This window comes from Oryctolagus cuniculus, chromosome 10 (genome assembly GCF_964237555.1).
Source record: "Oryctolagus cuniculus chromosome 10, mOryCun1.1, whole genome shotgun sequence".
In the NCBI taxonomy this organism is placed as follows: Eukaryota; Metazoa; Chordata; class Mammalia; order Lagomorpha; family Leporidae; genus Oryctolagus; species Oryctolagus cuniculus.
The window spans coordinates 32,628,915-32,656,344 of NC_091441.1; the positions used below are offsets into that span (position 1 = coordinate 32,628,915).

Here is a 27,430-nt window from a genome sequence, read left to right on the forward strand (position 1 = left end):
TTCTGTTTCTGCCTGACTTCACTTTCCTTCCCCTCTGAGGCAAAGATTTTTAAAAGAAAGAAAGTTGTAAAATCTTTGGCTCTGCCTGATCTGCATATTGGAACTAAAAGACTGTATTTTCCCCCCAAACCAGTTATTTTGGCCAAGTAGCAAAAATGTATTTCAAAAAAAAAGTGGGGTGGGGTGGGTATTTTAGATGTAATAAATACCAGGAAATTCTTATCAGGATGTGAAAGTTCAGGTCTTGTTTTTCTTTTATCCCCTGTCTCTCTCTTTAAGGGAGAGAAGGAAGAAAACAAACCTCTCTTTCTAATGGACTCCCTTCTTTCTGTCCCAGCCCTGTTGGATACAGCGTGCCTCTAAGTGGCTTCCAAGGTTCTGGTTGAGGTCTTTCTGCATTCCTAAGAGCTACTTCATTTTCCCTAATCCCTCAGACCAGAAGGGAATAATGCAATACCCCACAATAAAGGAAGCCTGGTTTCTGGTATCCCTCTAGCAAAGGACATTTTATGACAAACTCAGAATGCTGAAGGTTGCCAGTAGTGAGGGTTGTGTTTGATTTAAACATTATTGTAGTGCCTTCAGTCATAGAATCACTAAAACAGGGTAATTAATAGGTTTTCTTCAGGGCAACTCCTTCATTTTACACTTGAAGAAACCGAGTCTCAAGAGGCTACAGAATGGGCCCCTTTGCTCAGCTTCTCAGAGGCTGTGGTGGTATCGGAGCCCAGGTTCCAAGTTCAGTGCTTTGCATTATGGTACCATTCTGTGTCACACACCACGGCCACTTAGAGAAACGCTGATGGAAAAATTCTTCCAAGAGGGGAATCTGATGTGTGCCATACATTTCTTCCTTCATTCATTCAGCAGATGCTAATTGCATACCTTTCATTCCAGGAACCTTGCTAGGCAATGTGGATGCAAAAGTGAAGGTGATGTAGACCCTTCCTTTAGCATGAGTCTGAGTGTGAGAAAGAGTGTATGAGAGTATGAGTGTGGGAGAGTGTGTGTGATCCCATGTGTGTGTGAGAGTATGCTAGTGTAAGCTTGAGACTGTATGGGTGTGTGAAAGAGAGTGCGTGAGACCATGTGAGACAGATTGTGTGAGTGTGAATGCATGAAAGAGTGTAAGTGTGTCAGTGTGTGTGTGTGTGTGAGTACGTGTGACAGTGTGTGTCTAAAGAACAGCTTAACATTATTGTTTTGATAAGAGGACACCTTAAAGAAATAACTTGGAGGGACTGACACTAATCAGAACACCAGGGGCCAAACCTCCTCTAAGAATTTCCATTAAGTGAACTCATCCTTGCAAATCCACATTCATTACCCTACAATCCATCATCTATACAGCAGTCAGACACTTAAAGAAGCAACAGGGGACAAGGTTGTATACAATGCACAAATCTACTGGTTTTAGTCCCAGCTGCTCTACTTCCAATCCAGTTCCCCTGGGAAGGCAGCTGAAGATGGTAAAAGTGCCTGGGATTCTGCCACCTATGCGGGAGATCAGGATAGAGTTCTGGGCCTGCCCTGGGTCCTGGGTGTTATGGCCATTTGGGGAGTGAATCAACAGATAGAAGAGCGCGCGCTCTCTCTCCCCCTCCTTCTCCCTCCCTCCCTCCCTCCCTCCCTCCCTCTGTGTGTGTGTGTGTGTGTATGTGTCTGTCAAATAAATAAGTCTTTAAAAAACAAATAGCAACAACTGAGTTCTGTAATCCCCCTGCTCAAATTCTTTAGTGAGTCCACGGTCCATGGAGTGAAGCCCCAAAACCCTCAGAAGGTTGAGCAGGCCCCTACCATGACCATCTTCACATGCTCCTCTCCTCCTGCCTCATTAGTCAATGGGTTACAATCTCCCCTTGCTTGGCCCTGGGCCTGCCATATTGGCTGCCTCCAGTTCCTCCAAAGCATTAGATTTCTGTTGCTTTGGGATGATTTGAACACAAGCTGTTCCCATTCCTTGAAACTCTTTCCTCACCCAGACAGATTTCTCATCACCCTGACCAAACTCCCATGCACCTGGCTGACTCCTCATTCTTCGGTTCTCCACTTGAACACCATTCCCTTAAGCACACTTCAATAGCCTCTGATACTGGGTAAAAGCCTCCTCTGAGTGCTACCGTAGCACCTTCTTCCTTGGCCTGACATTTAGCACTTTTAATATATTTCATTGTTAAGATCCTTCTTCCCCTATAAGGTCATCACTGTGTTTGTCTTCTTCAAAGTAAATCCAGGGTCTCTTGCAGTGCTTGACACATAACTAGTTTTAATACATACTTGTTGACCAACAAATGAAGACATGAAGGAGTAAATGCATGAAGTGTGTATATGGACATTTACAATGGGGAATGCCACAAACATACAGACAGGGCAAGAGGGTTCCAGCGTGCATTTGATCAGTTAGTTCTGGAACTCAGAAACAACTGGACATGTGTAAAGGAATGAAAAGTTGGCCTTCAGAAAAAAAACAAGCATTTAAGATTCATTATCTAAAAGGTGATGAAGAGCCTATTTAACTCTAAGGTACCCAAGGGATGACAGCAATACAGAAACGACAGCTCCACAATAAGAAATGCATAACTCAAGGGGACACGCACAGGAGGAGGAGTCGGGGGGCTGGAGTTCCTCACGGACCAGCTATATGTCTTCTTGCTCTGTAAAATACTAGGGTAGCAATGAAGGATAAGGCAGAGAGAGTGGATGCTGATTTCTGGAGCCTGGGGACCTTGGAGCACAGCAGCATCCTGCAACATGGAACCCCTACCCTGAGAGAATGGGAGCACCGGGGCTTGCCTAAGTGATTCTGGTTTCTGAATAATGAGGTGACTGCACAGTTAGCACAGGCTGTGCTGGGAGCAGGCAAGCTGTCAATTCCCCACTCCCAAACAAACAGGGACCTCTCTTTTGCATTCCCAGCCTATGTGTGGGAAACTAGAGAGTGTGCAGTGGTTGTTTGGTCTAGCGATTAAGGATGCCCACATTCCATCTTGGAGCGCCTAGGTTTGGGTCCCGGTTCCACTACAGCTTCCTGATACTGCAGAATCAGGGAAGCAGTGGTGAAGGCTCAAGTCACTGAGGACCTGCCATCCACATGGGAGATCTGGACTGAGCTGTCAGCTCATGGCTTTGTCCTAACTCAACCCAGGCCAGTCATATCAGGTATTTGGTGTGTGAACCATCAGATGAGAGCACATTTGCTCTCTCTCTATCTCACTCTCGTTCTCTCTCTCTAAGCTTTGCAAATAAAAATAAATAAATAAATAAAAAGGGAATATTTGTGTTGTGTATGTGTTTCAGGGCTGTAATTTAAACTTTATGATACTATTAAGTCAAGGAAGAGAAGAAAGTGCAATCACAGAGGAAAATAGAAACCAGTAAAGAGGAGGGGAAGGTGACGGAGGAGCCTGATGCAGAAGAGTAGAGAGGTCAGAAGAGGTGAAACAGGCACCCTGACGGAAGGTTGGAGGAGTTCACACACCAGCTCCTCAGGTCTCTCCTCATGCATGGTACCCCTTCACAAATCTTCCCACAGTTAGCAGTGGGCAGTTTGCAAAAGTGATCGTCCTTTCTCTCTCTCCCTCCCCTTTTCCCTCCCTCCCTTTCTCTGTTCTCCATCCTCTTCTGCCAACTGCCTGTCCCCAAAGTAACCACTGGGAAACCATTAGTGCTGTAAAAGAAAAGGAAGCTGCAAGGCTCACACTAGCCATGAAAGGACTGTGCTGCACACTGAGGCAGTTTATATATTTTGACATCTGGAGTGCACAGGGTCTGTGTCTTGCACTTGTGGAGCCTCCCTCTACCCCTGGTTTGCAAGGAGCACTATGCTTTATCAGAGGCAAACACTGCCCAGCTCTAAGCTCTCTGTAGGGGCTCAGTGCCCCTGGCCATCCAACGCCCCGACAAACACGAGGCTCTGATGCTGGTGGCAGGGTGCACACTAGCAGAGAACAGAAGCGTTACACATCCACTGCCTGTCGGACAGAGCCGTGGTTTTCTCCTGGTGGAAATCTGGAAACCCGGCCCCCTCTAACCTGTCGAGTGACTCTCTGAAGTCACAAAAGCAACATTGTCCGGTCCTGTCTTAAGGAAGATTAAACTGCATTTAACAACCCAGGAAAGGTAATGATCTCACTGCAAAATCAACACACGGCGGTGGCCGGGAGGCTGCTCCAGCCATCACTCCGTGGCCACCCAACACCTCGGGCCTCAACCAGCCATTCATCCTCCTCCTTCCACTCGGCTGCCCAGCTCCAAGGCTCTGACCCAGTGACATCACCCCACACTGAACGGGATTAAATGCTCTGGGGCTAAGTAAACAGACCCTGGCAGGCAGTTCCTGCAGGGGCTGCGGCAGACACGTCCCAGGTCTGCCCTAGCCCTCGGGCTGCAATGAAAGTTCCACAGTTCTGCCCCCATATGGGAGCCCTGCTCAGACTCCCCAAGCCTCTTCTGAGCTAACTCAAAAGGGACAGAAGCAGAGGAGGAAAAAGGGGGCCCCAAAACTGAAGGAGAAGCTTCAAAGGGTACAAGAGTCACTTAATGCAAAAACACACAGAGTATCCTACCACTGGATCCTCCATTGAAGAAAGTTACCCTGCAGCCCCAGAAAAGATGAAGCAGAAGCATTTTGTTTGTTTTATTCTTAGTGAAAATCAGAATGAGATCAAGACAATAAAAAGATCATCAAAATACTTAGGATCCAGTTTCTGAGAGTTCTGTGTAAATATACCAAGCCAGTGACATCAAATTCTCATTGGTTTGGTTCTGACAAACTTCCCAACACTAAAGCTGAGTTTACAAAAAGTCCACAACAAAACTCAGGGGAAATGGTAAGTGATGAGGTGTTGCCCCAGCTCCTAACGAGATGCAGAGTGGGTCTACAGGTCCTCAGGTTGGAGAATCAGAGAGGGTCGGAAAGAGCAATTGTTCTCTGCTCCCCAGGTATTAGTCATTCCACTCTCAGATGAAGGGAACAAGCAAGTGGGTCTCATACAAGGCCAGCTCAGTATCAGTGCCTCCATGCCAGAGCCAAACTAAACAACTCCAGTCTTGGCACCCTCTTTCAGGGAGAAGAGGAGGAGGGGCCCTGGCAGATAAAGACCCTTTAGAGAACATGCCAGCCAGCCCCCCAGCCCATACACACACACACACACACACACACACACACACACACAGTGAGCCTGATTTCCATACCTCGGGGAATCTGTAAGTGAAATTCCAGAAATTTGCTTAGAGACTGTAAATACATAACAGCCAAGTTCAGAAGAGGGGAGACGGCTCCCCGGCCTCTGCTCCTTGACACAAAGTACTGATTAGTGCCATTCTGACCCGATAGACGAAGTGCTTCAGAAATCAGACTTTTATCCTTGGCCCCAACTGGGCCTATTTCGGCTTGTCATAGCTGTGGGAAAGTCAGATTTGGAGTTTGGATTTCCTCTTTGGGCCTGTTTTTATCAGACTACCGAGACAGCGCCAAACACAAACTGATTGTGCAGCTGAGACTAAAACGCATCTTCACTCTCCTCTTTGACCAGTTTCCAGGGGTTCCTGGGTCTTTGGTTTGCATGCAAGAAGTGGTAGAAGGGGTGATGGTACTTGCTCTGCAGAATAGGACAGAACAGCAAGAGGTCTGCACGTATGACTCCCCCCACCTAGACAGGGGATGAGGGAAAGGCAGCCCCAGGACACACACTGGGTGGTGCAGGGCCAGGAGGCAGAGCCAGCCCACGGAGAAACAAGGCATAATTGGGATAATAATAATAACAGCTATCCATGCTAATGATGGAGTGCTGAGTGCCAGGCACCGAGTGCACATTTCAGAGACCGAGCTGAGTTGTGAAATCCCAGTTCTGCCACTTAAACCTGACAGATAGGAGTGAGTGATTTCACATTTTGATGCCTGGTTTTTCCTCCTGCATTTGGGAGGAGAGAGCGTGAAAGCAGAGATCCATGTTGAAAGAGTTTCCATTCACACATCAGGATCACGCTGATTCTGAGTAGACCCTGGTTCACACTGCAACCTCAGAACCATTTCTACCTTCTTAGTCTCAGTTTATCCTCTCAGACTCCTAGGAGGTGGCCGACCAAAAACTCTTCTCCCTCTGTACTGCTGTGGAACACGAGGCACAAATAGATGACGAACGAGCAGAATGCCCAGGACTTGACCCCAAGTCCTCCTGATCCTACATCACTGCCTCCTCTCTGTTAACTGGTCAGCATCAGCGAGGTGCGTCTGTGGATGCAGACATGCTGGGCACAAACACCTAAGCTTCCTTTCCAAGGATCTTATCTCCCTGGGGCATTATTTAACATGTCTTATGTTTCCTCTACTATATTTTCTTGCCTAAAAGATTAAAAGCCAAGGTTTCTTTAGGCATAAAGGATAAGCCCAAACAGAACAGCTCAAGTGATGAATACGAGGAATTAGGGGAAGAGGAAAGCCTCTTACTGGGCACCTTCCAGGTGCCCTGGGCCCAGAAGCTTAAATATTTACCATGAAATTTCCTGTCCCCCTGACTTTGCACAATTTCTAACTTGAAGACAGAGACTTATCCTGACAGTTCCGCCCCACAGTGCCACTGAATGAAACGAGAGAAGATTCTATTTGGTTTTCAAATGGTATTTCCTTTGCCCCTTTAGGAAAAACCCACCTAAGCCTGGTCTGAATGACCATCCGTATGAAAAACATGGTCTGAGCTGCACAGGCTGTGAATACTGAGTACTCCATGCTTCTAGTATCAATCAGGCGCCATAAAGCAGAAGCCCTATGGGTTCGGGGTCCTACTGAGCCAAGCAAGAATGTGAAGGGAAGAAAATACCTGGGGTGACGGTGCACAAAAGGACAGTGCATCATGTGCCACATCCAGGCCAAGGCTGCCTGTCCACACCACCCTCAGGGGTGCTAACTGCTAATACTCCACCTCCTTCTCCCACCACGCAGCTGCTCATAGATGGCCACATCTCACCACTTCTCACAGGAGACAAAAGAAAGATCTAAGTAAATAGCAATTAAGTTAAAATGGCCTTCACTGAATTTTGGAGGGCTATTAAGGGATAGAAGCAGAATAGTGTCAATCAGGAAAGAAAACATGCTTTGGATAGTTTAGGTCAAGGGTACAGTACAAAGAAAGTGCCCTGAGTAGGGCTGGTGGCATGGCACAGAAGGCTAAGCTGTCACCTGCAGTGCTGACATCCCATACTGGTTTCTTCCAGTCCAGCTCCTTGCTAATGAGCTTGGGAAAGAAGCAGAAGATTGTCCAAGTGTTTGGGCCCTGCCACCCACAAAGGAAACCTAGAATGAGTTCTTGGCTCCTGGCTTTGGCTTGGTCCAGCCCTGGTCACTGTGGTGTTTGGGGCGTAAAGCATCAGAAGGAAAATCTCTGTCTCTCCCTCTTTCTCTGCCTTTCAAACAAATAAACCTTATAAAGGGGGAGTGGTGGAGGGGCGGTGTTGTGGTATAGTGGGTAAAGCTGCTGCCTGTGATGCAGGCACCCCACATGGGCACTGGTCCCTGGCTGGTCCACATCCGATCTAGCTCTCTGATAATGGCCTGGGAAAAATCTCAGATGGGAGACCTGGATGAAGCTCCTGGCTCCTGGCTTTGGCTTGGCCCAGCACTGGTCATTGTGGCCATCTGGGGAATAAACCAGTGGATTAGAGAATTCCCTCTGTCTCTCCCTCTTTTTCTGTAACCCTTTCAAGTAAATAAATAAATCCTGAGATGGGGGGAGGGAAGGAGGGAGGGGTGGAGAGAAGGAGGGAGGAAGGGAGGGAGGGAGAAAAAGAAGGGAGGAAGGAAGGAAGGAAGGAATAGAGGCAGGGAGGGAAGGAGGGAGGGAGGGAGGGAGGGAAGAAAGGTAGGAGGACCTTAACAGAAATATGCCCAGGCCAAAGTGGCTGGGTGACTGCAACAGGATGGTGGCTTTTGGGGGCCCAAAATCCATCATTTATTACATAAAATCCATGGGTGAGAAGGCCTATAATGGTCCTTCTGACTCCAACAGTCTTTAGTCACACTATTCTAAATCCAACCCCTATGACTCACGGTTTTTCATTCTAACACAACAACAACAATAACAACAAAATGATAAAAGTGGCGTTTTCCAATCTTGGGAATTGCTGAACTGACCTAAACTTGAAAATTATTCTTCACCTTAATTATTTGGATTGAGTAAATGAATTTAGAAGTAAAATAAAAATACTGCAGAAAAAATACAGAGACATCAGGGTGGATGTTTGGCATAGTGGTTAGGATACCAGTTGTCTTTCCATCCTACTTCAGGACCTGGTTTGATTCCCAGCTCTAGTCCTGACTCTAGCTTCTTGCTAATGTAGACTCAGGGAGGCATCAGGTGATGCCTGTCAAGTGACTGGGTCCCTGCCACATGTCCTGACCTTGGCCCAACCCAAACCACTACAGCTATCTGGGGAGTGAATATTATCTCTCTCCCCATTCCCAAATACATAAATAAATTTTCTTAGGAAAGAGATCATAAAATAAGATGGACAAAAACTGTATTTTATTCCTTTGTTGGAAACAAGACTATGGCAGAAATGACGATGAAAAAAAATTGCAGTCAAAACTCAAGTACTGAATTCTTAACAAACACATAGGGAGAAAGAGAGGGTTCCAGACATGGTAACCTTATGTTACAACCCTAAACCTTCTTGACTTTCCAGACTGTGTTCCCACAGCACCTTCTGCGTCTGACTAGCTGTGTTTGTTACTCGGAAATACCCAGTTTCGTTGAGCTGTCTCTCTCTTCCAGAAGAAAGGGAGCTCTTTGAGGGCAGGGAGACCACCTTATCCAATTCTGTAAGTGCAGGACTTTACACAGAACCTATATAAAGTACTTGGTGCAAAACAATTTTTTTTCTTTCTTTTTTCTATTTTTTCTTTTTGACAGGCAGAGTGGACAGTGAGAGAGAGAGAAGGCAGAGTGGACAGTGAGAGAGAGAGACAGAGAGAAAGGTCTTCCTTTGCCATTGGTTCACCCTCCAATGGCTGCCGTGGCCAGCGCGCTGTGGGCGACGCACCGCGCTGATCCGAAGGCAGGAGCCAGGTGCTTCTCCTGGTCTCCCATGGGGTGCAGGGCCCAAGCACTTGGGCCATCCTCCACTGCACTCCCGGGCCGCAGCAGAGAGCTGGCCTGAAAGAGGGGCAACCGGGACAGAATCCGGCACCCCGACCGGGACTAGAACCCGGTGTGCCGGCGCCGCAGGTGGAGGATTAGCCTACTGAGCCGTGGTGCCGACTGTGCAAAACAATTTTGAATCAATTTGACGGTAATTTTTAAAGGAAGACGGACACAGGTCATGGAGTAAAGGTTTTAATTTCTAGCAGAACTTTGGAAGCAAGGCAAGATTAACTGATTTAAAAATACCAGCATTCTCAAAGTTTTCACTGGCATTTCCAGGAAAATTAATTAATTAATTTGCCTCCAGGGACCTCACCACTAACCTCTCTATAAAGCATTATTCCCACTTTGAGGAGATTTGGCTTACAATAAAAACCAAAGCAAAAATATAGAATCCTGTGACTCTATTATTAACATCTAGAGACAGAGAGGGAGCGGGAAAGGGGAGGGTTGCGGGTGGGAGGGAAGTTATGGGGGGGAAGCCATTGTACTCCATAAGCTATACCTTGGAAATTTATATTCATTAAATAAAAGTTAAAAAAAAAAGAAATTGATAGGTAGACAGCATTTGTCCAGATGCCTGAGTGTCCATAGTATGATCTCCAGGATCAGATGACATCAGTTCAAATACCAGCTTGGACCCTTCCAGATTACAGATTTTCAACACAAAGTTGAAGCCTGTCTTCCAAAGTGTCTACAGGGAGTTAGATGCGAAGACCCGCAAGTCACCTCCAATTGCAAGTTCCTGTAATTCCATGTGCTCCCATGGCATCAACAAATTGTTTCTTATGAAGTCATATTCTGCATGAAAATTCTTCCTATCTCCTCTAGAGTCCTACTTAGTGGCCATCATCTGCATCAGTGGTTCTCTAATACTCAGGTCAGGAGAATTAAAGATCAAAGACGGGTTGGTTATAAAAGTTCTTTGCAGTTCTTTAACAATCATGTATTATCTAGAACCCCTTCCCAATTCATCTCTGTCCATACTTCCAGGTATAGAGATCAGGGACATATGTTTCAATAAAGTTCCCCAGACAGAACAATTTTTCATGGCCTTACTCTTCACTCCTACTGGGACTCCCCTGACTATGCTGAGATCCATGTGTACCTGAGAGAGGTAGTAAAGATCATCATCATCTAAGAATAAAATTCTCAAAATATTAGCCTCAGTGGAGAGTAAATCAAGCACATTTCTGGCAGGAACTGGTACATAAATCTTAGACTTCCCTTCCCCCTTCCTAGATTTACCCTTCAATAACCATGATATGCCACTGGCTCAAACTTTTGCTTTGCATCCTGTTGAATAACCATGCTATCCCCAGGCTCCTTTAAGTGGCTGTGACAGAATAGAAATATGCTAGCATGTCACCTAGAAGCAATGTCTTTCACCTCACCAGGCCACACAAAGAAAGAAGGAAATACACACAAGTTCAGAGAGAGAGGAGGGAAGAGACAGATTTTAACACTCACTTGGAATCTGAAATATGAATCCTGCTTAAGACCATGTGGTCTTCAGTTAGCCTGAGATTCTGTGCAAGGACCCCAAAATTAAACTTGGTTTGTGTTCACTTATTTGTTTGGGTTTGGGTTTCAATTTGTGCCCATTGGAAATAAGCATTTAGAGTAAGGCTCCAACTATCCCAACTACTACTTCTCTGCTTTATTGGAGCAAGTGGAGGTTAATTTTTGTTGATGTAGCAAACATATTAAAAGAAACCTCAGTGGATGTACTGCCTGTTGTGAAAGAGGGGCAGGTACCCAGCAGATGCTGAAGTGCTCCCAAGCCAGCACTGTAGTGTCCACTGGGGTTTCCTCCTTACCCCTGTGTTTGTGCACAGCTCGGAGGCCTAGAATGTCAAGACAACTTTGGAGACATATCTGCAACTAAGACCCACTGTTTAGGGTCACAGTCATAAAGGTCCCCTTCCATGAATGCCCAGGTTCACAGACAATGACAGAGAAGTCACGTGAGGCCTGTGCACGGGTCATGCGGAGGTCTAGAGGCCCCTTTGTCAGTATGCTTCCTCCACAGACCTTGTCTACGTTTGTTTTTCTAAATCAACATAGGTCATGGGTGGATAATTATGAACCCTTCCTTATTCAATGAGTGCAGGTGGGGAAGGAAGATGAGCGATAACAGCAACCTCCTCCTTGGATCCCTATGAACAAACTATCTCTGGTCTGCAACAGATACACAGAAGGTAAAAGAAACTTAAAGAACAAGTTAACTTCTCCTAGATATTTCTGTTCAAAAGGACTCAGCTCGTGCCTTCAAAAGTCTTATCAATTTATGAAAATACCAACAGAATAAAGATTCTTCCAAGTATCAGATTCTTAAGAACAATCATGTGAAGGGCTAAGATGTTTTCAGGGCCTACTCTATGGCATTTATCATTCCAGGCATTTCTAGTCTTATCACCATATGTAATTCTCAAAATGCCTTCATGAATCCCTTTAAACAGATGAGAAAACTTAAGTGGAGAAATCTCACCTGACCTGACTAAGGCTGTCTAGTAGTACTCAGTGGGGCTGAATTCAAACCCAGTTCGTCCAAGTCCCAAGTCCCTAAGGTTCAGCACAACACAGGGACTTGGGAGACAGATAAAGAACAGAAATGTTGTGCTGCCCAAAAGAGGAATTTTCCTTTAGCCCCCCGAGCTATTCCTGTGACAATACCTCCAGGACCAAAGAAGCCCTGGAGCCAAGACTCCTCCTCTCCCTGGCAAGCACCGGAATTCCCATGGATGCAGATCCCAATCCCAGCTGGGCTAGGGCAAGGCTTTTAAGGAGGAGGTGTGCTCTAGCCACTGCAGGAGGCCCAACCCTATTCTCCCCAGGCAGATGTGGGTCCTGGAGGTATTTTCTTTCCCTTTTCATATTTAAAGAAAAAACAAAACTGTCCACACTGCCCACATGTGAAATTCCATTCACACTGCCACCAGACAATAATTTTACAGTCACAGAATGACCCTTGCACAAAACAAAAAGGAAAAGCCTGCACCCTGCCCAATCAGAAAAGGGAGAGTCAAGCTTTGGAAAAGCCCAGGTCGCAGAAGATCAACCCCACATGCTGAGGAACAACAGGGGGTGGGGAGGCCAGAGTGAGGGAGGTGGGTAGGGAGGACAGGGAAGGAGGAAGCATAAAGTTTAAAGGTCAAAACAAATGTCAACCTAACACCAGCACTGTATGAACAGCACACAGCCTCACTGCTAGATAAATAAATGCTGCAGGGGAGGCAAGGTATCAAGAGGTTTTATTAACTCTCTTCCTGGAATCGTACACATAGGAAGTCTGTTCCATCATCTAGGCTGCAAAGCACAATATTTATCCCTTGGGAGGGAAATCACAGAGCTGATATTGAATCCACAATACGGAACTTCTCCATTGCCTTCCCAGCTGGCCTCTCTGCTCTTGCTGCACCTCCAGTAGCTGGGCAGCAGGAAATACTCACGCAGATTTTGATAAAACTGGAAAGGGCCGCATGCTGATGAGAACCTAGGGCACAACCCTGCCTTGGCTCTCTGCTGGCTCTGTCCCAGGCAGGATGTGGTACCAGTGAGCCTCCAAGGGAGGCCCCAGTTGAGTGGCACCTTCATGTGGGGTCTCAGGGTGTGGGCTTGGTTCCGTGCCTATCTCACCTCTGTCTTAGGGCACTACATAGAAAAATACCCCATTGCAGAGCCCAGGAAAGCTAAAGAGAACTCACTGATCTGGGCACGGCCCTTTTGCAGGGTCTCTGAGGTAAGCCCTCTGTCCATTCCTGCTGTGCTCCTCATGTCCTGCTCACCTGGGTTGCCTGGGGAACTCAGAAGTGTTAACACTGAGGCAGCCAGCAACCCCAGCAGCAGTCTGTTAATGGATGCTATAGGGAATTATGGATCACAGTTTTGGATTCCCCGTACATTGAAATCAGTAGTCTAGCACGGGAATCCCAGCAGGTGGCAGGTCACTGGTAAAGCCACTGCAAGCCACAAGTCACTCAGAACGCTTCTTCAAAGTGTCACGCCATTCTCTGCCTTGCATTCAGGCAACCACTCTGGCTCCGCAGCCTTGCCTCACCCTTCTCGGGTCTTCCTTGTCACCAGCCCACTGCTAGGAAATAGATGACTGCCTGTATTCTGTTGTACATCTCCCCTACCTTCTGATAAGATTGGGTTTGCTGAGTTCCCTGACACAGGCATAGTGGCCATCTGCAATTGAAAACTTTTGAGGGAAGAACTCACAATCCTTTGCGGGCTGTTCCTAAACAGTTAAGGCTGGGGAATGCTTTACTCTTACAAGTGCCAAAAGCAAAACAAGAATAATGTGAGTTATTTCTCATGCAACATCCAAGAGCAAAAGATGAGAGGGAGGGAGGGAGAGAGAGAGGGAGAGAGAGAAAGAGAGCAAGGAAACACAGAACACGTTTGGTGTTTAAGTGATCAAGAGCCAGGGGAAGACGAGGAACTTATTCCTCACCAAGGTCTTACAAAGAGCCAGCCTGGGGCAAAGCAGGGAGGTGCTGCTTTTTCCACACTCCATGCCAACACTCAGCATCTCTCACTTCTGATTCTATGCCCTCCCTCCACTGAACAAGCTGGACACAAGACCCCTACTCTTTTTCCCTTCAATTGCTTCTATAGAAACTCTTCTTATTGACACATCAGTTACCAGGCATTGACATTTCAGTCTGAATACAAATTAGGAATCTTTCCCATAGAACTTGCATTGTGTATTTCCTTTCTTAAGGAGACTGCAGGAAGGGAAGGATGAAGGAGGGAGGAATATTTTTCTCTGTCTCTTTTTAAAGAATTTTGGGATCCACTATGAGTTAGGAAAAATCTGAGGGCTTCTTTGGATGGAGGGGTCAGGAATGAGGGTTCTGGGATTTCTACAATTAAATGCTGTCATGAGTCTGTACAGAGGGCAGTGTGTATTCATATGCATGGTCCAGATGGTGTGTGTGTATCAGGCAGTGTACACCGTGATGCTGAAGGAGGACCCTCACTGAAGCTGCCCACAAAGCCTGGTGCTGCAAAGGCTGACAGTTGGGCCTCAGCCATTGCTTTGCCATGACAACAGAAAGATGACTCTTAATAACTTCTACAAAGCATAGTGGTGGAAGGAAACTTGATTATATGCATGTGGCTTCCTTGCTTGTTTGTACAGAACTCAATTTCCTTATAAGGACAGTCATCGTAGTGCACATTTGGTACAGTGGCTTAGACACAACTTGGGATGCCTACATCCTGTATCTGAGTGCTTGAGTTTGATTCCTGACTCCACTCCCAATTCCAGCTTCCTACTAATGTGATACTAGGAGGCAGCAAGTGATGGTTGACATGGCTGGGCCTGTATAATCATACAGGAGACCTGGGTGGCGTTCCCAGCTCCTGGCTTTAACTTGGCCCAGCCCAGGATGTTGTGGCCATCTGGGGAGCAAACCACTGGATTGAAGATCTCTGTCTCTCTCTCTCCCTCTGTTAAATATGCCTTGCAAGTAAATAAATAAATCCTTTTTTAAAAAAAAATAAAAAAATAGTCATGGAGAAAAATAAAGCTTTAAATTCTCCATTTGTCCACTCTCACCAAGGAGGTACTAGGTATCTTCTCAGTCTCAACCTCCAGACAATGAATTATACATGCATAGGATGGAAAAACAGGAGAAGGAATTTAGAAACTCAGAATCTCCATGAGAACTTGGCTAGGGCCAGGCAGAGCCAGTCTAGATGGTACACTTCTAATGAACACATTCCTAAGAAGCAATAAGAGCAGGGGCAAAGAGCATACTTTGAAAGGACTTATAGAATTTGAAAACTAAAATAGCAAAACTTCTTTCATTTCTGGTTCCAAGTGACTTGAATTTTGTTAGAGCTAATCCTAAGTAATAAAAATCAATTTTAGGCTAAGTTCAAAAATTTACTAGAGATTGAGATACAATGGAAAGAAATATAAAATAGCATAAAGACAAAAGGAAGCATGTGTGTAAAGTAAAAGGCTCTATCCAGGTTCCTACAGTAAATGTTCCACTTCTGAACTCATCGTAGGTTCCTTTTCTGCACGTGCTACCTCACCAAGTCCCAGCCCCAGTACCCACTCCAGCTCCCTGCCTGAGCTCTGAACACTTACCTAACCCTCCACCTTGCTTCTTCTTTCCTCTCACCCCCATGCTACTGCACCTCCATCTTCTGTCCCTGAAGGAGAGTCACCAGAGATATATTTATATACTCAACAAGCTCATTTGCCCACTTCTCTTCACAGGGCCCTTGCAAAGATAAAAGAATCTATCAGCCTTCCTGTACATAGGGTACAGAAAATGACTATCAGGCAGGAAGTCTTTGTCTTATTTCTGAGGGTTTCATGGGATTTTCTTGAGCAACCAAGAGCAATTGTCAAAATAAGAGTGTTCAGCGAAAGATGTCTCTCCAGATATTTTATGAGGTTTGCAACAATTTAGAAACTGTGGGTTTCTTGTGCATTTCATTGTCTGATATGGTTAAGCAATGATCACTGTAAATCCACTAATGGGATGCTCAAATCTCCTTAGAAGGAAAAGAACAAAACACTCAGTAATCACCAAAAAACTTGGTAAATAAGAAGAAAATCCTATGCTAGTTTTGACAGATCCCTAATGTAGCAACTTATTTTATTACCAGCTTAGTTTCTCTAATGTAGAAAAGCATTTAATGGAGAGTTAAACTGTATAAGGAAATCTGAAAATATTATGCCTTGTTCTAAGTCATGCAACACACAATATACATACCACACAGACACACATATATACCATACATACACACTATGAAAAACATTTCCTAACTTTTTAATTATTTGTATATATGTGGATTAGTGCATGCATCTTTCAAAATATTTTCAGAGAAAACTTTTCTTGAGATCCCAGTAGGTAAAAAATAATAATAGTAACAAAAAGGTTAGAGCAGGATTATAAGAACAGAGGTCTGGGGCCAGTGTCGTGGCTCACTTGGTTAATCCTCCGCCTGTGGCACTGGCATCCCATATGGGCCCTGAGTTCTAGTCCCGGTTGCTCCTCTTCTGGTCCAGCTCTCTGCTGTAGCCCAGGAGTGCAGTGGAGGATGGCCCAAGTGCTTGGGCCCTGCACCCGCATGGGAGACCAGGAGGAAGCACCTGGCTCCTGGCTTTGGATCAGCGTAGCTCTGGCCGTAGCAGCCATTTGGGGGGTGAACCAATGGAAGGAAGACTTTTCTCTCTGGCTCTCTCTCTCTCTCACTGTCTAACTCTATCTGTCAAATAATAATAATAATAATAATAATAATAATAATAAAGAACAGAGGTCTAACACTTAGAACTCCTTTGACAATCAACACTGGACTCAGAGGCATCAAAGGCTCTGCAAATCACACCTCAAAGACCAACAGCCCACACACTACAGAATTTTACACTATTGATAACAAGTTCAGTGATCCTTACAGGGGAGGCCTTACATACATTCACATACATTCCAGGATTCATTTACAGAGTTTATACTGTGCTTGCATACAAAGAGCAAGGTGGAAGAAACAAAAATCCTGATTCCAACGATCTATGAGAGGACTTCTAAATGTTCACAGGAAAATGGCATTCAAAGGTAGCTTATTTCATGAACTTTTTGAAGACTCCTCATACTAGGGGAATGACAAATCATCAGAGTATTCCAAACCATTAGAATAAGTAAGGTGATTGTGGAAGTTACAGAATGCAATGGAATTCCCGTTTCAATGTCACCAAAAGTTTTCAGAACACCAAGCCTGTTTCCGAGCAGACTGATTCCTTTAACTCATCAGCTAGGTATCTTTGGGGCAGAAGATTGGCTTTCTAAAGAACCAAATATACTAAAAGTTTGTTTGAGGCAAACTCTACAAAATGTCTGCTATTTCATTTTATTCCCATTTGTTATCCATCCTGTAAATAAGTGGAGGTGCAAAATGTTTAAAGATATAGCATAAAAGATTTTCACCCTCTACTGAACAGTACACATAGCCCAGGATCACACTATATGGCATAGATAGCCTATGTTGACACTAATTACTAAGATTAAGGTTATGCACATTTATAATATTTAATGCAGTTTATAGCCCATGAGATCTTTCTTTACAGGTATTCTATATAACCATTTTAAGAAGAAGGTAAAGAGTTCCTAAGTGAAACACCAATTAGGTAAGTGGAGTTTGTTGATTTTCTTGTCTTTACTAAACTAGAAACACTTAGGTTTAAGTTTCCAAGTCACAGTTGGTGATTCCTCTAAAAACGAAATAGTTTCTAACAAGCAGGCTTTGTATGTCCCCAGAAAATTCAACTTATTCCCATGTGACCTGTGAAGTTCTCAATAACTACAGAATATAGTTTTTCCTTTGTAGTAACAAATGCTGTTATTCTGTAGAATGAAAGGAAACACACATGCCAGTGAGAAGAGAAAGGAGCAGAGGACAACAGAACTTTGAGGTCTGACCATTCAGATGATCACATTTTCCCTGCTCAGACACCCCCACAACAAGGGAATTCACTACTTCCTGGAGATGCTCATTCCTCTTGGATGGAATTCCTTATTTTTTATTTTTTCAAAGAAAAACATCCCTAAGTTGATGTAAAGTTCTGCCTCCCTGTCACTCTTGCCTCTCAGTTCTGAATTTGCTCAAACCACACAGAACTGAACTCTCCTCCCTTCACAGGATCTTAAAGGTTGGCCTCCCGCACTCTCTGCACTTTCAGGATTCCCCACAACTCTGAAGGACTACAACAGATCAATATACAAAGATAAAATTTTCCGAGGTTACTACTATTCCGTTTTTTAATTTTACTTAAGTTGTGGTAAAATACACATAAAATCTGTCATCGTAACTATTTTAGTGTGCAGTCAGGTGGATGAAGCACATTCACATTGTTGTGTTGCGACCACCACCATCCGCCATGGGACTCTCTTCATTTTGCACAACTGAAACTCTGTCCCCATTGAACAAGCACTCCTCATTCTCTCCCGTCCTCGGGCCCTGACAGCCAACTTTTACCTTCTGTCTCCATAAACCTGACTATCCTAGTTATTCACGCAAGTAAAAACCTGACTTTTGTTCTTTTGTGATTGACTTGTTTCACTTAGCACAATATCCTAAGGTCTGTCCATGTTGTAACAAAGGTCAGAATTTTCTTCATTTTTAAGGCTAAATAATGTTCTTTATTATCACCATTGCATTTTATAGATGTGAAAAATAAGGCTCCAAGAAGTTAAGAGTTTTCTTAAGGGTACAGAACCAGAACTGAAGCCAGACTCCCTGCCTCCTGCCTGGTCTTCTCAACCTTCTCTCTTTTCCAAATGCCCTGTATTTCAGTGTGGACTGAAGCTGAACAGAAGGCCCCTTTATCATTTTCCCTAGACAAAGATCTTACCTTGCTCTTGGAAGCCACTCCACAAATGCTCCACAAGGAAGTACTTTTCAGACAAAAGGGAATCTACAAGTTTGGAGACTGTGCTCCCTGGATTTGAGCATCAGCCATGAGATCAGGACAGGCAGTCTGTAGATTTAGTCCTAAGATGGGCTGGTAATAAATGCCACTTGCTTAAGCATTATTCTAATTATGATTATAATTAGTAATTTTGCTCATTTTGAGGAAGCGCTTACTGAAAAGTCAACCTTTTTTTCCCCCTTTTTTTCTTTTCTTTACTACAATTTGAGTGGTAAGCAGTAGTATTAGAGGGAGGGAGATGTCTCATGGGTGCTTGTTTATTTGTTTTTGTTTCTTTTTTAATCTAGAAATGTGTTGCTGTCTCTCCTGCTGAGCAATGGGGAAAGCCATAGTACCCTGTAACCAGAGTACAGCTCAGTCATTCCTCACAGCTATTACTTCTTAAGAAAGAGTAGCACTCCTGCAAGGGATGAGGTTACTGTCAGAGAAGGCATGATTAATAATGATTAATTTGAACTGCGCCAACATAAACTAGTTCAGCCATTCACTAAATAATTATTCTGTAGCCTGGATACCATTTCCACAGGGTTCAGGGAAGTTGCTGGCCATTTATCACATTACAACAAAACAAAAAAACCTACATAAACACAAGAGGATAAAATAAGAAACCATTACCAAAATAAAGCCAAGTGCCTTCACATCCACCCACAAAATCCCTGCTAAAAGCTAGAAACAACAATAACAACAACCAAACCACTATCTGGTGCCAGAAGGAAAGAAATAAACTTAACTGGACACATTCTCTTCTCTGATAAAAGAAGAATAACCAAGTCCAGTTTCTTTTCCAAAGAGGGAAACATTCGTCTCTCTCCCTAACGGATCTTCTCTCTTGCAGGCAGGAAAGACATCATCATACATTCAACACACGAGGCAACCTTGATTGTGACGTTAAGGTGAACAACCTAAAACTACAGAGCATGTTTGCAGCAAAACCTGGTCTCAACCCAAAGCTTCTACCTAAAGAATTTCTTTTGCTGTGACCTTTAACAAAGCTCATCCTGGGCCAGATCCTGACCCACAATGTGTCCTCTGAGCTCTATTTTTAGAGGGGATCATTTCACAAATCGCTTTACAAATATTTACTGAGCATCCATTCTGTGCTGTACACTGTTCTAGGCACAACATACAATGAGCAGAGCGAAGTCCCTACCCTCAGAGAGATTTCTCACTAGTAGAAAAACAAACTTGCAAGTAAAACACTAAAGTATCATTTAAGATCAGTGCTGGGTTAGTTAGAAGGAGCAAAAATATACAGGGTAGTCAGGAACAATGTCAGAGATAACTGACAATCAGAGAGGTCAAATGCAAGCATTGCAACTGTCTAAGGGAGAGCCTTCCAGACAGAGTAAGTAGCAAAAGCCAAATGTCTGAAGTTGCCTGATGTGCAGAGTATTTTGTATGGTGAAGTGAGATGTACCATGAACACAGACAGGTTACAGGGGTCAGCCCACTAATGATTCAATACGACAATGCAAAGAGTTGACTTTTGCCAGAATGAAGTGAGATGCCAGTGGAGGGTATGTGGCAAAGGAGCAGCTAAGGTGACTGGTGTCGGAAATGATCACAGTGCTTTTGCATGGACAAGAGTGGATGTGTAAGTTTGGAGTTCAGCAGGCAGGTGCAGGGTGGAATCAGCATCTGGGTGTTTGTGTGTATTATATTTAATACCCCAAGGAAGTATAGACAGAGAAGTGAGGAGGGTGTACAATTGAGACTTTAAGATTAGAAGTCAGGCAGGTAGAACCAGCAAAGGATTGAGGAAAAGAGCTGCCGGGGAGTTAGGACAATAGAGACTGAGTGGCACGCCAGCAGCCAAGGGAAGTGTTTCAAGGAGGAAGCAAGGAGCAATGTGTCAAATGCAGCTGACAGGTGAGGTAGGGATTAATGTAATCAGAAGCTTATTACTTGCTCTCCTATGTATTTAAATTTTTGCTGTTAGCATATATGAGATGAGTAGTGACAGGACTTCACAGCTTCACATGAACATTGCCATTTTCCATGCCCTCTGAGTTTCCAACTTATTCATATTTGGAGTTTGGAGTCCACACTAAACCATCAACTGGAGCCTTCAACCTCAAACAATCCAGCTCTATGCCATAGCTGGAGTGCTTCCTTCCACCCAAGGCAAGCAGACTCGTTGTTGGCAACTGCTCCCTGCTCTTCACCTTACACACGAGTTTACCTCTTCTCAGATATGAAGACCCTGTGACACTAACTGACATTTGACTATGCCACATTTCTCTGTACTATGAATATATCCCCTCTATCAAAGTTTGACTCCTGTGACCTAACATTCAATGTTCCCTATAATTGATTTCATACTCCAAACTCTACTCCAATCCACATATATACTCACCATTTCCTCAATACCTAGAACAATTCCTTACTTATGAACTGCCATGCTCCCTACCTACCCCTATTTAAGATACATTTCAGACCCAGTAAAATTGGTCAACGAACATTTCTATAAAGGAGCTACTTCCACGTCTAGAATAATTTCTTCTGTCTTTTTGTATTGCTCATCTAGTATTTATTATTCATTATTGATTATATCTGACCAATTTGATATCTTTTTCATGGAAGACACTGTACTTTGACTATCTCTCTATTTTTATTACTAACACTTTACCTTTCTTCAAATAAGTGCCCGATGAGAGGATTAATGAATAAATCTTAAAGAATGATGTAGCTTAAGTGCTAAAAGTAAATCAATGGTTGAGTTCAGTTTAGGACATACATATTCTGACACCCACATTTGGTCTAGAAATGGTGGGGTTTTTTCTAGTCAATAGTCACTGATGGTGACTCAGCTTTGACTATGCTTTGTAGGAACTGCCTTGGTCACCCAAAAAATGGGCTTTCATTGCCTTTCATTCTCAGGACACCACTCCCACATTCCCAGCCTCACTGAGAAATGTTGACCCATTCCTGAACATCTTTCCTTACTAGTTATAGCATATCTTGCTAACCACTGAGATAATACTGTATAGGTAAATCAGAGAAAAGTAAATTGTCAATGTATAGCAGTTAGGACCCACTATGTGCATGAAACCATTCTAAGCTTTCCTTCCTCCACCTCCATAGCTATCCCTGGCATACAGAAAAGAATATAGAGAAATCTCAAGTTTTACACATACTTGAAGAGCTAAGCAAAATACAAACCTACATGTGGCTCATGCTCAATGAGTGGTACTGTCTGGATAACATCTTAGGAATTCAGGGCCTGAGGAGATACTAAGAGCTGGCTTCTGTCAAGAAAGACTTTCGGAGAAGGTGGGTTCTAGGATGGGCCTGAAAAAAATGGAAGGATTTGCTAGAGTGGTGAGACCAGAGGCATCATATCTGGAATAGGAAAAAAGAAAGTAGGTAGAAACTGAAGCAGGAAAAAAAATGTGTTTAGAAGCTTGATGGAACTGTGGATTGGCCAAAGTGAGGGGTAAAGCTGGAAAGACCAGTCTGGCAAGCTCCAGTTCATTACCTAATAGTCCTAATATAGCAACCTCCATGCCTTTGATGGCCTGGGTCAGCCAAGGTACAACAATGAGGCCAGAACATGCACAAAGATCTACCATTAGTCACAGTGATGGAAGGAGCACTGAACCAGGAGTCAGAAGCCTTGATTCCAAGCCTTGGCTCCGACACTCCAAAAACTTACAAATATAAATAAGGCAATTAATTTATCAGTGCTTAGATTTTCTCCTTTATCGCCTTTAGGTGATAAAGGAGAGAAAAAGCACTGGTTCTGCCTACCTTATTTGGCTATCACGAGGCTCATGTGCAATAGTGATTGTCAAAGCTCTAATCGAAAGCAAATGTATGACATAAGTTTCTAACAAAAACATGGTAAGTTGTCTGAAAAAACACTGGTATAACTTGATGAGGCCCTAATTAATTCTTCAGCATTAGTGGGGTGATATATAGAATGTTAGGATCAGGTTGACATGGGCTAATTCCCACTCTGCCGTTTACTATCTTGTGCAACCAGGAACAAGTTCTGTAGGCTTGCTCATTTTTTGTTTAGTTTTACTCATCAGTGAAGTTAAAATAACACTGCAAATGTTCTGATGAGAAGTAGAAATGATCCTATGTAAAGTTTCTAAGTCAGTCCTTGGCATACGGTGGATACAAATTTTGTGGCCATATTTTTATTAGCTTCAATATAAAAGACCTCATGCACAACTGATACTACAGAATTTCAGAAAAACTGTGTGAAAGCTATATGCATCCAGTAGAAAACATACTGTGAATGCTGGTTTTTTTCTCAGGCTGGTGATATTTATAAACGACATTCTGCCACACTGCTGAATTAGGATGGACAGCAGTTTAGGTATAATTCAATGTATTTTCGACCTACTGTGTTTTCAGTTTATGATGGGCTTGTCAGGAGATAACCCCCATCATAAATCAAGGAACATCTGAATATCAAATTCATCAGCCATTTGCAATGGATGGAGATGTTTTTGCTATCATAAACATACTGAAATCTTATTTGAGACAGCTTGCTTCTTAATGTATATCCTTTATTTCTCCAATTGAAGAGGGCATAATGGAAATCAGCATGCATGTTAGTTAAATATTTTGTAGGGAAAATTTTTTATTCATCTCTGTATGTTTCCAGATCCACCTATAAAAAATAATCCAGGTGCAACAATTGTGGATTGTGGAATAACTGAAAAATATTGTCATCCCAAACGTGGCCTGCAATTTGAATTAGATTTTGCACTTCTATCAAGTTTGAGTTGGCAGGAGCTGGGAAGGAGGGAGAATGAAAAGGAAAGAGGAGGTGTGTCAAAGTGGTTCTGAATGAGCATTTGAACTTAATGAAATACACTGGACTTCAATCAAAGCCTTGCTCCCTTCTTAGATATTAGAAATTAGGTCAGTTGACTGAGATTTTGAACATGGCTTTTGCTGGCCATTGCTGCATTGAAATCTTAGGTAACCAAAGAAGATGTGGACTTATGGAAAGGCACTGGGTGATATTGTTAGGCTGAGTATCCTCAAGTTCAGTTCCATTTCAAGTCTGCAGTGCATCCAGGTAGATCAGCTTCCTCTCTTCACTTCCATGATCTCAATAAGGAAGGGGTGAGTATTCTAAGATATCAAGATCCTAGATTCTCACCCTTAAAATAAGAATTGTTTCAGAAAGAGTGCTTACTAATCAAGGGCGGTTGGGGGTGACAAGAAATGTAATCACCAGTCCAGGAGACATATGACGTTAGGATTGTTGATGCTGCTATGTAACAGAGGCCTCTGCCCACAGAAATCCTGACAGTGTTCACTTAAGAAGGAGTCCAGGTCCTCAGCAAGTATCTTGAACAGCAGAACCCACCCTGGCCACAAACCACCTGGGAAACATAAAAGAATAACTGCCTAGAGGCCATCCTCTATTTCCATTGGCATGGAATAGGGGCCTGACATTGATGTTTTGGTGTTTTGTTGTTTTAAAAATTTCCTAGCACTTCTAACATGTACCAGAGTTCAAAATCATTATATAGTTCATTGCCATGACATATAAATGAGAAATATGAGGCTCAAAGATTTCTAGTGACATCTAGACTGCATCCTACCAGGGGCTAGATTTGTTCCTCAGTCGAGCTGTCTTCTTGTCCAACACTTTTGTGACATTTCACAGAAGTCTTATTTTAGACCTCATGACAAAGCCTCCCCTTCCCCCTTCACCCCACAGGAACATTGCATGGGGAACTGAAACGCCACAAGACTGAGAAGGAGGGAAGGAACTGAAAGGTGAAACTCACTTAAAATAGGCATGAAACTGACAAGAGTCAGCTCAAAGGCCCAAAGAGGAGAAATGAAGCAAAGGAAAACAAAACACCTCACTAAGAAAAGCCAGTTAGACCCGGAAGGTTCTCTTGGTTTCGATAATTTAAGGTCTCCTTGAGGGATTATGCTTTACATGTCAAATGTGTCCTTGCAGTGAAGCCTCATGGCCTGGGCATTGTTAGCGCCCCTCCTGAAATAGAACAGGCCAGTGGTCACTACTCCCTGTGGTCCAGGGGAGAGGCTGCCACCCTTTCATGCCCTGTGAACAGCACTGCTGTGGCTTACCCCAACAATGAGCTCATTGTGACAACTGAAATAAATGTGCCCCCTTTCCATATCACAAAAGGATCTAACTCACCAATTAGGAACTAATGGAAGAAAGGTGTTGTTCTCTAATTTGGGAAGACCTAGGTTTAGATTTTCTGATGGGGAAAGTTGTAACTTCGAGAAATCCATTATGGAGGGTATTTGAATTGAGACCATGAGCCAGCTTCACACAAGTCTAGCATCTGTGGCTGTCTCTACACACTTCCCAGGAACCAAGAGGATGCCTGTTATTCTATGGGCAAAGAAAGAAACATCTTAATATAAGACTGTATTTTCTTATGTGGAACACACAAATGGGGATCCAGGTCCACAGTTTCACGCATGACCATTGTAACAATCACGCAAGACAGGAGAGAGGTGATCAGAAAGGCTACAATGTCAGGGATAAGCAATTTATTTAAGATTTATTTTAAAAGCACTAGAGTCTTAAATTTATTTTGATTGTATTATATATTTTTTTAAAGACAGAGTGAAACAGAGAGGAAGACACACACACACACACACAGAGAGAGAGAGAGAGAGAGAGAGAGAGAGAGAGAGAAAGAGAACCTTCCATCCATTGATTCAATCTCTCAATGCCTAAAAAAGCCAGGAGCCAGAAACTCCATCCAGGTCTCCCATATGACTGGCAAAAACTCAAGCACTTGAGCCATCATCCACTGCTTCCCAGGTGCATTAGCAGATAACTGCAAGCAGAGATGGGGCTCAACCCCAGGCACTCTGATATGGGTTGCAGGTCCAAAGTGATGGCTTAACCTGCTGCACCACAATGCCAGCCTCTGCCCTGTGACTGTGGACTCTCACAATCTCGGTCCTGAGATCTATTTTCACATACTGTGCTTATTTAACCCAAGAAAAGTGTCAGGAAATAAAGGGAAGGATCTGAAAACTAATTTATCTGATCAGCTAGAGCCCATGAGTATTCTCAGTATTTTGGCTTTGTGGTATCCTGACATCATCCTCTGCCTTAGTGGTCTTTGCACCCACCCCCTTCCCTGGCTCAGAGATCAAATTATACAGGACTCTAAGTGGATGAGAGATGGGAAAGGAAGGCAACTGAAATTTTCCAGCTCTGTCTCTTGAAAATGTAGACAGCCCGTTCAGTCTCTTCAGCCTCAGGACCCTCAGAGACACATAGAGCAGACTCATCCCCAAGCAGAAACAGAGAGCTCAGAAACACGTTTGCATAGCAAACACAAAGGATGTGCCCAGGAAGTCTGGTGACTCATATTCTGCATTGTCCTCCTGCAATCTGAGTGATGAGAGGTATAGCAACAACAGAAACAGTATCTTTTCTCCAGAGCACTTGATCTGTAAGTTGCTTTCCCCTATACTTTCTAAGTCAGTGGCTGAGAGCCTGGACTGGATTCAGGCACTGAATCTGAGTGAGATGACCTTAGGACAGGTTGTTTAACCTTCCTTAGTATCCGTTTCATCATCTGTTAAACAATCTCGGATTTGCTGGGGAGATTACATCAGTGCAGATGAAGTACATAACAAGTGTTTAATAAATGACAGTTACTATTATTAACCTACTGTTATTGAAACCTCATAATAACTCAACCCAGTTAACCATAATGGAGACTGGCAGGGTATGTGGAGCACTTGAGTTCATGCACCTGTGTGTGTTTGTGTGCACCAGCATACAACACTGACTGTGTGGCAGGCAGTGTGGATGGATCTTGGGTGGAGAACAGGCACTAGCAGTGAGGCAGGTTCTGCATAATTCCACGCCTGATGGGTCCCAGCAGGTACACAGCTGTCAGAGGACTATGGGCAGGTGGGAAACAGCTAATAGAGACAAGCAGTGTCTCACTCAGATCAGACTTCACGGACAGATGTGTTTGGACTCTGAGTGACTTGGCAGAGAGTACCCACCTCATTAGTTAGGGGCAGAACTGAGAGGCCCAACCAACCCTGGCCCTAAGGCCAACAGAGGGCACAGGGGAGGCGGCCATTGAAGGGATTCCAGAAATCATCTGGTGCTGCTGAACCACATCCGAGTGGCTTTTCCTAAAAGCTGCTGATATCTTAGGTGGCTCAGAAGTCAGAAGTATGAACTAAATTATGTATCCCATTCTCCCACAAAAGAATTTAAAATGCCAAATCTGCATGTTTTTCAAATGAATATAGAGCACTGGGTCAATCTACAGGGCACTAGAAGGCCTCACTAGTGAATCAGGAAAGTTATTCTGAAAATCAAGAAATCCATAAAAGTGTCCCTCGCTGCTCCTCTAAGCACATCCCTGCCCCACAGAGAGGGCCAAACGTTCTCTCCACATGGAGGGGGTGAGTTCCGATTCATGGAGCAGCCCATGAGTGAAATCTCTCCTCCTGGGAAGCACTGAGATTGGCAAATTTTCAGTACAGAGGTTTATATGGAAAAAAGATATTGCATCATTAAAGAGGTTAATGAGCTTAGCAAGGCGGCTGCCCCTGAGTGCTGGGGAGGGGAGAGCAGAGGCAAGGAAGGAGTGGTGGGAGAGATACATCCAGGGAATTGCTCTCATTCTTCATTGTCAGGCGTGGTCCAAAGGTGCCCTCCTCTTGGAGATAATTGCATGAAAAGGATGAGTTCTTCCAGTGTGCACTGCACATTCAGCCCTGCTCTTTGAATGAGGGATGCATTTGTGAGCACCAAGTTCCCAAAAGGTTCTTCCAGACACCAGCCAGTTCGGTGTCTGTTTCTCAAAATGGGTACCATGGAATCTTTATCCCAAGTGGAAGT

General features: G+C 44.0%; 1 protein-coding gene across 2 annotated transcripts in view; it reads right to left on the minus strand.

The window, feature by feature from the left end:
• SETBP1 (SET binding protein 1) overlaps positions 1–27,430 on the minus strand; it is a 384,629-nt gene that overhangs the window by 287,254 nt on the left and 69,945 nt on the right. The gene's annotated exons all lie outside the window — the stretch shown is intronic.